Raw genomic sequence first — 12097 nt, 5'->3', positions numbered from 1 at the left:
AGGTGGTCATGCTATTAGCCTTGGCTTCAGCTAGGCGTGTGTCAGAATTAGCGGCTTTGTCACATAAAAGCCCCTATCTGGTTTTCCATATGGACAGGGCAGAATTGCGGACCCGTCCACAATTTCTGCCAAAAGTGGTGTCATCTTTTCATATGAACCAACCTATTGTGGTGCCTGTGGCTACTCGTGACTTGGAGGATTCCGAGTTGCTGGATGTGGTCAGGGCTTTGAAGGTTTATGTAGCCAGAACGGCTAGAGTCAGGAAAACTGAGTCGCTGTTTATCCTGTATGCATCCAACAAGCTGGGTGCTCCTGCTTCAAAGCAAACTATTGCTCGCTGGATCTGTAACACGATTCAGCAGGCTCATTCTGCGGCTGGATTGCCGCTTCCAAAATCAGTAAAAGACCACTCCACAAGAAAGGTGGGCTCTTCTTGGGCGGCTGCCCGAGGGGTCTCGGCATTACAGCTTTGCCGAGCAGCTACTTGGTCAGGTTCAAACACTTTTGCAAAGCTTTACAAGTTTGATACCCTGGCTGAGGAGGACCTTGTGTTTGCTCATTCGGTGCTGCAGAGTCATCCGCACTCTCCCGCCCGTTTGGGAGCTTTGGTATAATCCCCATGGTCCTTACGGAGTCCCCAGCATCCACTAGGACGTTGGAGAAAATAAGATATTACTTACCGGTAAATCTATTTCTCGTAGTCCGTAGTGGATGCTGGGCGCCCGTCCCTAGTGCGGACTTCTTCTGCAATACTTGTGTATAGTTATTGCTTAAATAAGGGTTATGTTGTGGTTGCATCAGGGTTGATCTGATGCTCCGTTGTTGTTCATACTGTTAACTGGGTAAGTTTATCACAAGTTATACGGTGTGATTGGTGTGACTGGTATGAGTCTTGCCCTGGATTCCAAAATCCTTTCCTTGTACTGTCAGCTCTTCCGGGCACAGTTTCTCTAACTGAGGTCTGGAGGAGGGACATAGAGGGAGGAGCCAGAGCACACCAGTATCCAAATTCTTTCTTAAAGTGCCCTGTCTCCTGCGGAGATCATCTATTCCCCATGGTCCTTACGGAGTCCCCAGCATCCACTACGGACTACGAGAAATAGATTAACCGGTAAGTAAAATCTTATTTTTAATCTTAAAAATACTAAAGTCTATAATTTTAATATCTGTTTCCTTGTTAAAGCTCAACAAATATAATCTATTGTTCAGGGATGGCTCAGATTATGTAAATTTAACCACGGGAAAAATGGAAAAATCTCATTTCTTTTGTTTTTATATTTCAATATATAAGTGCACTAATTTGAAGAGTAGAATAAGGGAAAAAGATGCAACAAAGCCAGGAAAATATTAATGATTGGAGAGATCTGAGCTACTTAATTGTAAATAGTAATTCATACAAGTGGCATATATAAATACTTGGGAGGCATTGTACCATACTGTCTTGTATATTTATCAGTAAATTAAAATGGATCACAAATAACAAAAGTGTAAATGCCAACTCCTGCATATGTTTACTGGCAAAATACAGTGTAATGTTTTCTGTTTATTTAGTATTTTTACTTTATAGAGCCCATTCTGCAGACACACTGGAAGTCATTAAGGCATAGCTTTGGATAGAATTTCCCTGCAAATTTCCCTGCAAATCAGTAGTCAGAATCATAAAAAAAATCTCACCGTGTACACACCATTAAGCTAAGGTGTCAATCCAATTGTGTGTGAGTCATCGCGACAACAGCCTCCCTTTATGGCAGCCCAAACCTGCACAAAAGTGCTCGCAGCCACATAGGGCACAAATCAGGCCGCAAGGGGTGCGAGTTCGGGTGCAGTTGCCGGCGTTGAAACGCAATGGTAACTCGCACGCTTTGTATTTCATTGGATTGACCCCATAAATAGAAGAAATAGTCATCCTCCCTGAGGACATCGATCAGAGGGGCAGATGTATTAAGCCTGGAGAAGGGATAAAGAGGTTGGGATCGGGTAACTGGCTTTCAGAATCCCGGCGGTCAGCATATCGACGCCGGGATCCCAGCCGGCAGAATGCAGGCAGGGGGGGCGAGTGCAACGAAGCCCCTTGCGGTCTCGCTGCGCTCATTGCGCTGCGGGCTTTGCTCGATGCCCTTGCCACATGTTCTGTTCCCACTTTATAGACACCCACGAGTGAGAATAGTCTTGGGCCCTCTGCTGGCATTCTGGTGGCCAGGATCCTGGCACCGGTATGCTGACCGCCGGGATCATAACTACATCCCAGGATGAAGTGATAAAGGAGTGATAAGTGCAAGGTGATGCATATGTAAATAGAAAAGTATACATCCAGACTTCTCAAACACAGGGCCTAATTCAGGTCTGATCGCAGCAGCAAATTTTTTAGCAGTTGGGCAAAACCATGTGCAGGGGGGGCAGATATAACGTGCAGAGAGAGTTATGGTGCCCATACAGTTATGAGATATTAGGGGCTATCCTTCGATTTCGACCATATCTGTGAGAGAAATCGAAGGATTGTATGCACATTTTAGGTAACTTGAGACGCCGGTTGAATATCGCGTCTCAGGTTATTATGTGCTGCACTTAATATTTCTCACATTGCAGTGCGATCGCATGTGGTTTTAAACCCACATGAGATATATTGCACTGCGATAGGCACCTGCCGGGAGCGGCCAGAGGCCGTTCCCACTCGGCGGTGACGTGCCCATCACGTGATTACCATGCAATCTATCGCATGATCGTATGGTAACCACTTTGGCAGTTCAGGTGCGATTTGATCGCACCTGAACTGCCGGTGCGATGCGCGGGGCATCGCACAAGTGTATGGCCAGCATTAGATTTGGGTGGGTTATTTTGTTTCTGTGCAGGGTAAATACTGGCTGCTTTATTTGTACACTGCAATTTAGATTTCAGTTTGAACACACCCCATTTAAATCAAAAGGTGAGATAAATCTGTAAGATTTTGACTATGTAGTCAAAATCTTAAGGAAAGTTAGTGCATATCTCAAGGTGTTAGGCAGCTTGCGATACAGATTCGATCCCGATGCGCGTTCGCCCGTGGGATCGGTATCGTAAGGCTAAATAGACTGTGCAGGCAAGTCAATCTTGACCATCTAGTGTACTATCTAGTACAAAGTGTGGTCAAAATTGGCACTTAGTCAAAACTGTATATATACAAAATCGAAAGTACAGATAGTCAAAATCTGGGCTCTGGGGATGTTCAAGTGAAATCGCATGGTCAAAGTCGGGCATAGCAAGGATCTCACCGTATGTACACACCTTTACTCTCTCTGCACATGTTATAGCTGCCCCCCCTGCAGTGCACATGGTTTTGCCCATTAGCTAACAAATTTGCTGCTGTGATCAGATCTGAATTAGGCCCATGGTCTCTTAAGTGCCATGCAGGAGCAGCAGAGAAAAAGTGTAGAAGCTTTCGATGAGAAGATTTCTCACTTCTGTGACAGTCTGATTAATAACCAGCCTGAACAACTCTTTAATTTTGTAAATTTTGTTGCTAATTATGGGGGTATTCAACTATCCACGGTGTTTACCCGGCATTTAAATGCCACAACGGAGCAATCCAATTAGTGGGGATTAACCCCGTACGTGAATTTCTAATGTCGGACAGAACCTCGCAGCAAAGTCTGCATAAAAATGGCAAAATCGGCTTTGTGTGCAGGAATACCTCATTGATTCCGCAGTTACAGGGAATCAGTAGGTTTCCATGCCTGATATCCCTATTTCTCTGACGTCCTAGTGGATGCTGGGACTCCGTCAGGACCATGGGGATTAGCGGCTCCGCAGGAGACAGGGCACAAAAATAAAGCTTTAGGATCAGGTGGTGTGCACTGGCTCCTCCCCCTATGACCCTCCTCCAAGCCTCAGTTAGGTTTTTGTGCCCGTCCGAGCAGGGTGCAATCTAGGTGGCTCTCCTAAAGAGCTGCTTAGAAAAAGTTATTAGGTTTTTTATTTTCAGTGAGTCCTGCTGGCAACAGGCTCACTGCAACGAGGGACTTAGGGGAGAGAAGTGAACTCACCTGCGTGCAGGATGGATTGGCTTCTTAGGCTACTGGACACCATTAGCTCCAGAGGGATCGAACACAGGCCCAGCCATGGAGTCCGGTCCCGGAGCCGCGCCGCCGACCCCCTTGCAGATGCCGAAAAGTGAAGAGGTCCAGAAACCGGCGGCAGAAGACTTTTCAGTCTTCATGAGGTAGCGCACAGCACTGCAGCTGTGCGCCATTGTTGTCACACACTTCACACCAGTGGTCACGGAGGGTGCAGGGCGCTGGGGGGGGCGCCCTGGGCAGCAATGATAATACCTTATTCTGGCTAAAAAATACATCACATATAGCCCCTGGGGCTATATGGATGTATTTAACCCCTGCCAGGTCTCAGAAAAACGGGAGAAGAAGCCCGCCGAAAAGGGGGCGGGGCCTATTCTCCTCAGCACACAGCGCCATTTTCCCTCACAGAAATGCTGGTGGGAAGGCTCCCAGGCTCTCCCCTGCACTGCACTACAGAAACAGGGTTAAAACAGAGAGGGGGGGCACTTATTTGGCGATATGATTATATATATTAAGATGCTATAAGGGTAAAACACTTATATGAAGGTTGTCCCTGTATAATTATAGCGTTTTGGTGTGTGCTGGCAAACTCTCCCTCTGTCTCCCCAAAGGGCTAGTGGGGTCCTGTCCTCTATCAGAGCATTCCCTGTGTGTGTGCTGTGTGTCGGTACGTGTGTGTCGACATGTATGAGGACGATGTTGTTGGTGAGGAGGCGGAGCAATTGCCTGTAATGGTGATGTCACTCTCTAGGGAGTCGACACCGGAATGGATGGCTTATTTAAGGAATTACGTGATAATGTCAACACGCTGCAAGGTCGGTTGACGACATGAGACGGCCGGCAAACAAATTAGTATCTGTTCAGGCGTCTCAAACACCGTCAGGGACGTTATAATGCCCATTTTACCTCAGTCGGTCGACACAGACACGGACACTGACTCCAGTGTCGACGGTGAAGAAACAAACGTATTTTCCTTTAGGGCCACACGTTACTTGTTAAGGGCAATGAAGGAGGTGTTACATATTTCTGATACTACAAGTACCACAAAAAAGGGTATTATGTGGGGTGTGAAAAAACTACCTATAGTTTTTCCTGAATCAGATAAATTAAATGAAGTGTGTGATGATGCGTGGGTTTCCCCCGATAGAAAATTATTGGCGGTATACCCTTTCCCGCCAGAAGTTAGGGCGCGTTGGGAAACACCCCTTAGGGTGGATAAGGCGCTCACACGCTTATCAAAACAAGTGGCGGTACCGTCTCCAGATAGGGCCGCCCTCAAGGAGCCAGCTGATAGGAGGCTGGAAAATATCCTAAAAAGTATATACACACATACTGGTGTTATACTGCGACCAGCGATCGCCTCAGCCTGGATGTGCAGCGCTGGGGTGGCTTGGTCGGATTCCCTGACTGAAAATATTGATACCCTTGACAGGGACAGTATTTTATTTACTATAGAGCATTTAAAGGATGCATTTCTATATATGCGAGATGCACAGAGGGATATTTGCACTCTGGCATCAAGAGTAAGTGCGATGTCCATATCTGCCAGAAGATGTTATGGACACGACAGTGGTCAGGTGATGCAGATTCCAAACGGCACATGGAAGTATTGCCGTATAAAGGGGAGGAGTTATTTGGGGTCGGTCCATCGGACCTGGTGGCCACGGCAACAGCTGGAAAATCCACCTTTTTTTACCCCAAGTTACATCTCAGCAGAAAAAGACACCGTCTTTTCAGCCTCAGTCCTTTCGTCCCCATAAGGGCAAGTGGGCAAAAGGCCAGTCATATCTGCCCAGGGATAGAGGAAAGGGAAGAAGACTGCAGCAGGCAGCCCATTCCCAGGAACAGAAGCCCTCCACCGCTTCTGCCAAGTCCTCAGCATGACGCTGGGGCCGTACAAGCGGACTCAGGTGCGGTGGGGGGTCGTCTCAAGAGTTTCAGCGCGTAGTGGGCTCACTCGCAAGTGGACCCCTGGATCCTACAAGTAGTATCCCAGGGGTACAGATTGGAAATTTGAGACGTCTCCCCCTCGCAGGCTCCTGATGTCTGCTTTACCAACGTCTTCCTCCGACAGGAAGGCAGTATTGGAAACAATTCACAAGCTGTATTCCCAGCAGGTGATAATCAAAGTACCCCTCCTACAACAAGGAAAGGGGTATTATTCCACACTATATTGTGGTACTGAAGCCAGACGGCTTGGTGAGACATATTCTAAATCTGAAATCTTTGAACACTTACATACAAAGGTTCAAATCAAGATGGAGTCACTCAGAGCAGTGATAGCGAACCAGGAAGAAGGGGACTATATGGTGTCCCTGGACATCAAGGATGCTTACCTCCATGTCCAAAATTGCCCTTCTCACCAAGGGTACCTCAGGTTCGTGGTACGGAACTGTCACTATCAGTTTCAGACGCTGCCGTTTGGATTGTCCACGGCACCCCGGGTCTTTACCAAAGTAATGGCCGAATTGATGATTCTTCTTCAAAGAAAAGGCGTCTTAATTATCCCTTACTTGGACGATCTCCTGATAAGGGCAAGGTCCAGAGAACAGTTGGAAGTCGAAGTAGCACTATCTCAAGTAGTTCTACGACAGCGCGGGTGGATTCTAAATATTCCAAAATCGCAGCCGTTTCCGACGACACGTCTGCTGTTCCTAAGGATGATTCTGGACACAGTCCAGAAAAAGGTGTTTCTCCCGGAGGAGAAAGCCAGGGAGTTATCCGAGCTAGTCAGGAACCTCCTAAAACCAGGAAAAGTGTCAGTGCATCATTGCACAAGAGTCCTGGGAAAAATGGTGGCTTATTACGAAGCGATTCCATTCGGCAGATTCCACGCAAGAACTTTTCAGTGGGATCTGCTGGACAAATGGTCCGGATTGCATCTTCAGATGCATCAGCGGATAACCCTATCTCCAAGAACAAGGGTGTCTCTCCTGTGGTGGTTACAGAGTGCTCATCTTCTAGAGGGCCGCAGATTCGGCATTCAGGATTGGATGCTGGTGACCACGGAGGCCAGCCTGAGAGGCTGGGGAGCAGTCACACAGGGAAAAAATTTCCAGGGAGTGTGATCAAGTCTGGAGACTTTTCTCCACATAAATATACTGGAGCTAAGGGCAATTTACAATGCTCTAAGCGTAGCAAGACCTCTGCTTCAAGGTCAGCCGGTATTGATCCAGTGGGACAACATCACGGCAGTCGCCCACGTAAACAGACAGGGCGGCACAAGAAGCAGGAGGGCAATGGCAGAAACTGCAAGGATTTTTCGCTGGGCGGAAAATCATGTGATAGCACTGTCAGCAGTGTTCATTCCGGGAGTGGACAACTGGGAAGCAGACTTCCTCAGCAGAAAAACTGGACAGGTATTGCGCCAGGTCAAGAGACCCTCAGGCAATAGCTGTAGACGCTCTGGTAACACCATGGGTGTACCAGTCAGTGTATGTGTTTCCTCCTCTGCCTCTCATACCAAAAGTACTGAGAATTATACGGCAAAGGGGAGTAAGAACGATACTCGTGGCTCCGGATTGGCCAAGAAGAACTTGGTACCCGGAACTTCAGGAGATGCTCACGGTAGATCCGTGGCCTCTACCTCTAATACGGGACCTGCTTCAGCAGGGACCGTGTCTATTCCAAGACTTACCGCGGCTGCGTTTGACGGCATGGCGGTTGAACGCCGAATTCTAAGGGAAAAAGGCATTCCGGAAGAGGTCGTCCCTACACTGGTAAAAGCCAGGAAGGAGGTGACTGCACAACATTATCACCGCATTGGAGAAAATATGTTGCGTGGTGTGAGGCCAGAAAGGCCCCACGGAGGAATTTCAACTGGGTCGATTCCTACATTTCCTGCAAACAGGATTGTCTATGGGACTCAAATTGGGGTCCATTAAGGTTCAAATTTCGGCCCTGTCAATTTTCTTCCAGAAAGAATTGGCTTCAGTTCCTGAAGTCCAGACTTTTGTAAAAGGAGTACTACATATACAGCCCCCGGTTGTGCCCCAGTGGCTCCGTGGGACCTTAATGTAGTTTTGGATTTTCTCAAATCTCATTGGTTTGAGCCACTCAAATCGGTGGATTTGAAATATCTTACATGGAAAGTAACCATGCTACTGGCCCTGGCTTCAGCCAGGAGAGTATCAGAATTGGCGGCTTTATCGTATAAAAGCCCATATCTGATTTTCCATTCGGACAGGGCAGAACTGCGGACGTGTTCTCAGTTTCTGCCTAAGGTGGTGTCAGCGTTTCACCTGAACCAGCCTATTGTGGTGCCTGGGGCTACTAGCGATTTGGAGGATTCCAAGTTGCTGGACGTTGTCAGGGCATTGGAAATATATATTTCAAGGACGGTTGGAGTCAGAAAATCTGACTCGCTGTTTATACTGTATGCACCCAACAAGCTGGGTGCTCCTGTTTCTAAGCAGACGATTGCTCGTTGGATTTGTAGCACAATTCAACTTGCACATTCTGTGGCAGGCCTGCCACAGCCTAAATCTGTCGAGGCCCATTCCACAAGGAAGGTGGGCTCATCCTGGGCGGCTGCCCGAGGGGTCTCGGCATTACAACTCTGCCGAGCAGCTACGTGGTCGGGGGAGAACACGTTTGTAAAATTCTACAAATTTGATACCCTGGCTAAAGAGGACCTGGAATTCTCTCATTCGGTGCTGCAGAGTCATCCGCACTCTCCCGCCCGTTTGGGAGCTTTGGTATAATCCCCATGGTCCTGACGGAGTCCCAGCATCCACTAGGACGTCAGAGAAAATAAGATTTTACTTACCGATAAATCTATTTCTCGTAGTCCGTAGTGGATGCTGGGCGCCCATCCCAAGTGCGGATTGTCTGCAATACTTGTACATAGTTATTGTTACAAGAAAATCGGGTTGTTATTGTTGTGAGCCGTCTGTTCAGAGGCTCCTACGTTTGTCATACTGTTAACTGGGTTCAGATCACAAGTTGTACGGTGTGATTGGTGTGGCTGGTATGAGTCTTACCCGGGATTCAAAATCCTTCCTTATTGTGTACGCTCGTCCGGGCACAGTATCCTAACTGAGGCTTGGAGGAGGGTCATAGGGGGAGGAGCCAGTGCACACCACCTGATCCTAAAGCTTTATTTTTGTGCCCTGTCTCCTGCGGAGCCGCTAATCCCCATGGTCCTGACGGAGTCCCAGCAATCCACTACGGACTACGAGAAATAGATTTATCGGTAAGTAAAATCTTATTTTTTAGGCCCAGGACACGGGCTACTGGATTTTAAAAGGCATAATAAATCTAACCCCTTTTATACTGTATGTGTTAGCCTTACTATTGCATTTTGGTGGTTCAACAACCCTACTTCTTCTTCAGGGATCTTTCAGCTCCCTTAGGTTTAGTATTTGGCAGCTGCTTGCTTCTCCTGGAAATGCTACTGACTGTTGTTACAATGATTGCTCAATAGTCCTGCACAGCTACACTCTTCCTTTAAAGGATAATTTGGCAGATGTTTTGCCTTTGCTTATCTATTGTATAGAATGATTGTTTTCTTTGAAAGCATAAAGGGCTTCCAGTTCTTCTACTGAATTCTTTTATGCATGTTACAGATTTTGCATGGAACAGAGGGCAGGAGCTCTTTGCAGTTTCTTACTGGGCAACCTGACATTTATTCTTACTGCTCAGATATGTCAGGTTTGTAAGGGCTAATTTTTCTGCACCAAAGAGGAGGAGCCGCCCGCCTGATGAGCAGCCTGGATCAGGAGATGAACAAAGAAGAGTAAATGTGTTGACTGAACAAGAGTGTGTGTGCATGGCTTAGAAGTGTCAGATGCCTATAGCGGATATCAGCTTGCACCTACACCGTCATGTGCAGGGGCCCTGTAAGCACAGCAATCGCAGCACCTTGGTTTTTAGCCAGCAACTTCACTTACCAATAAGGCGTTTAGCAAAAATTGACTGTACACTGCAACGCAGCATATGTCACGCGGGGGGGTGTATTTTGTCAGTCCCTGGCCCGGCAGTTTCTGACAGCAGCCCTGCATGGGAATTTGCAGTTATCGCACGTCTGGAGTTTATACTGCTAGGGCAGGTTTGGCATGACACTGCCTGAGGTCAGAGCAGAGCTTACCTAGGTGCCAGAAAGTTGCTCAGTGGTATGGAATAAAACATTACCAGGGCATGGTCTTAGTTTGGAAAGACCATATAAATTTAGCTTTTACCAGTATGTTTTATATCTTAGGCTACTTATTGTTTAGTGCAGTGGTTACCAAACTCTTGGGGAGATGTATTAAGCCCGGAGAAGAAATAAGTGGAAAGTGATAACGCACCAGACAATCATTACAGGTTTGAAAAATGACAGTTAGGGCTGATTGGCTGGTGCGTTATCACCTTCCACTTATCACTGCTTTATCCCTTCTCCAGGCTTAATACATCTGCCCCTCTGTCCTCAAAGCACCATTACAATCCAGGTTTTAGGGATGTCCATGGCTGAGAACAGATGGTTAAATCAAATGGGCTGATGTCCTAATTGTCACCTCTGCCCAAGCATGGTTATCCTTAAAACCTGAACTGTTAGAGTGCCTTGAGGACCAAGTTTGGGAACCTCTGGTTTAGTGTATGTCCAGGGTGGCTATGTATTGTATCCCTTACATCCAATGTGTGCGTGTTATGTGCTGTGTATGTACACAGTAAATATATTCTGTCATATGTATTTTATTATGCCCAATCTTCCGCCATGGGGTCCAGAAACTTTTACTCTTCAAACATTCATTTTTCTAGCATTATTCTAGAGCCTGATCTTTAAATCTGGAGCTTGAAGAATGTTAATGCTTTCTGCCCAACTACCAATTGCTTCTTGATTAATAAAAATGGTTAAATATAAAATGATATAAACCGTGGAATAAAACACCTATGTCTCATACAAAATAATAAAATATGTGCATGTGTAACCTCTGGCAACCAGACGGATATTGGCTTTCTTTTAATATAACATATATAGATATGCAGCACATGTAACCTGACCATGTCGCTAGCCACCGTGGCCACCCGCTTATTGGGCATGCACAATGCCCGATGTACGCCGATGTGAGTGATATGTTGTCTGATCCGCCAGATCGGACCACATATAGCTCAGTGTGTACCCAGTTTTACTCTAATGAAGTAAGCAGGACTCGTGTAGCTGTTTTCTGAGACTGAAGGAGGGAACCACTGCTCCACTGATCTCTGATGTGCTGCTGGCACTGCATGACCACCCTAATTAGGTGATCATGTGATGCAAATGTCGGCTGCTTCAGGCTAATAAGCTCATATTCAATCTTAAGCTGTGTACACTGTATGATACATTGGACAATGTTATGATCTGCAGTGGATCGCAACGACCATCGTATAGTGTGTATCATCAAATCCAAACAATTCATAGTTTGATTAATTTGGTGTTTGCATTGTCCCATTTGATCTGCGATTCCACTAGCAATGCAGTGTTACATGAAGCATGTACTATATATTGTGTTGTCATACCATGCATTGTGTCGTGTGTATGGCAATGCAATGTATCATTACATCGCATCACTGGGTCTCACTATCATTTAGGTGTGTACCCAGCTTTAATCTCTGTCCTATGGCCTGCAGATATCACCTGAATTTCAATAAAATATAAGGTTATGGGTTAAGCAGGGCATACAGCAGAGACTTAAACTGGGTACATGCCAGACAATATATCGTTCAATACAGCGATCGGACCGATTTATTGTTCCAATCATCTAGTGTGTACGGACTATATAGCGCTCTCCTGCTGGTAGTTTATCGCGTCTTATGATCGACCTGCAGTGCAGAACGGGATGCCAGTGTCTGTCATATGACCGCATGCATTTATTATGTATTCCTTTTGAACAACACCATGCTTCTGGATGTGGCCACTGAACAATATGTCACACACTTTATCGTTCAGTGTACGGGACGGTCGATGTATCGTGTCCGTTAACAATCACATTGTCTAGTGTGTACCCAGCTTTAAGCCAGATCAGAAAGACACATCATCCAGTATGTACGCTCTATCGTGTGCTCCCATGCATCGCTTATCCCCTCTTCAG

General features: G+C 46.6%; 1 protein-coding gene across 3 annotated transcripts in view; it reads left to right on the top strand.

Moving 5' to 3' along the window:
- LOC135036294 (zinc finger protein 706-like) overlaps nucleotides 1-12097 on the top strand; it is a 125918-nt gene that overhangs the window by 29628 nt on the left and 84193 nt on the right. Inside the window, exon 4 of one of the 3 annotated variants that reach the window (XM_063954424.1) lies at nucleotides 9617-10970. The exons of the other annotated variants lie outside the window; for them this stretch is intronic. The gene's annotated coding sequence lies outside the window, so the exon portion shown is untranslated. Of the gene's footprint in view, nucleotides 1-9616; nucleotides 10971-12097 lie in introns of those variants that run through there. 3 annotated transcript variants of the gene reach the window in all.

The sequence above is a fragment of the Pseudophryne corroboree genome, chromosome 2 (genome assembly GCF_028390025.1).
Source record: "Pseudophryne corroboree isolate aPseCor3 chromosome 2, aPseCor3.hap2, whole genome shotgun sequence".
Lineage (NCBI taxonomy): Eukaryota > Metazoa > Chordata > Amphibia > Anura > Myobatrachidae > Pseudophryne > Pseudophryne corroboree.
This window is presented reverse-complemented; position numbering and strand designations above follow the sequence as displayed.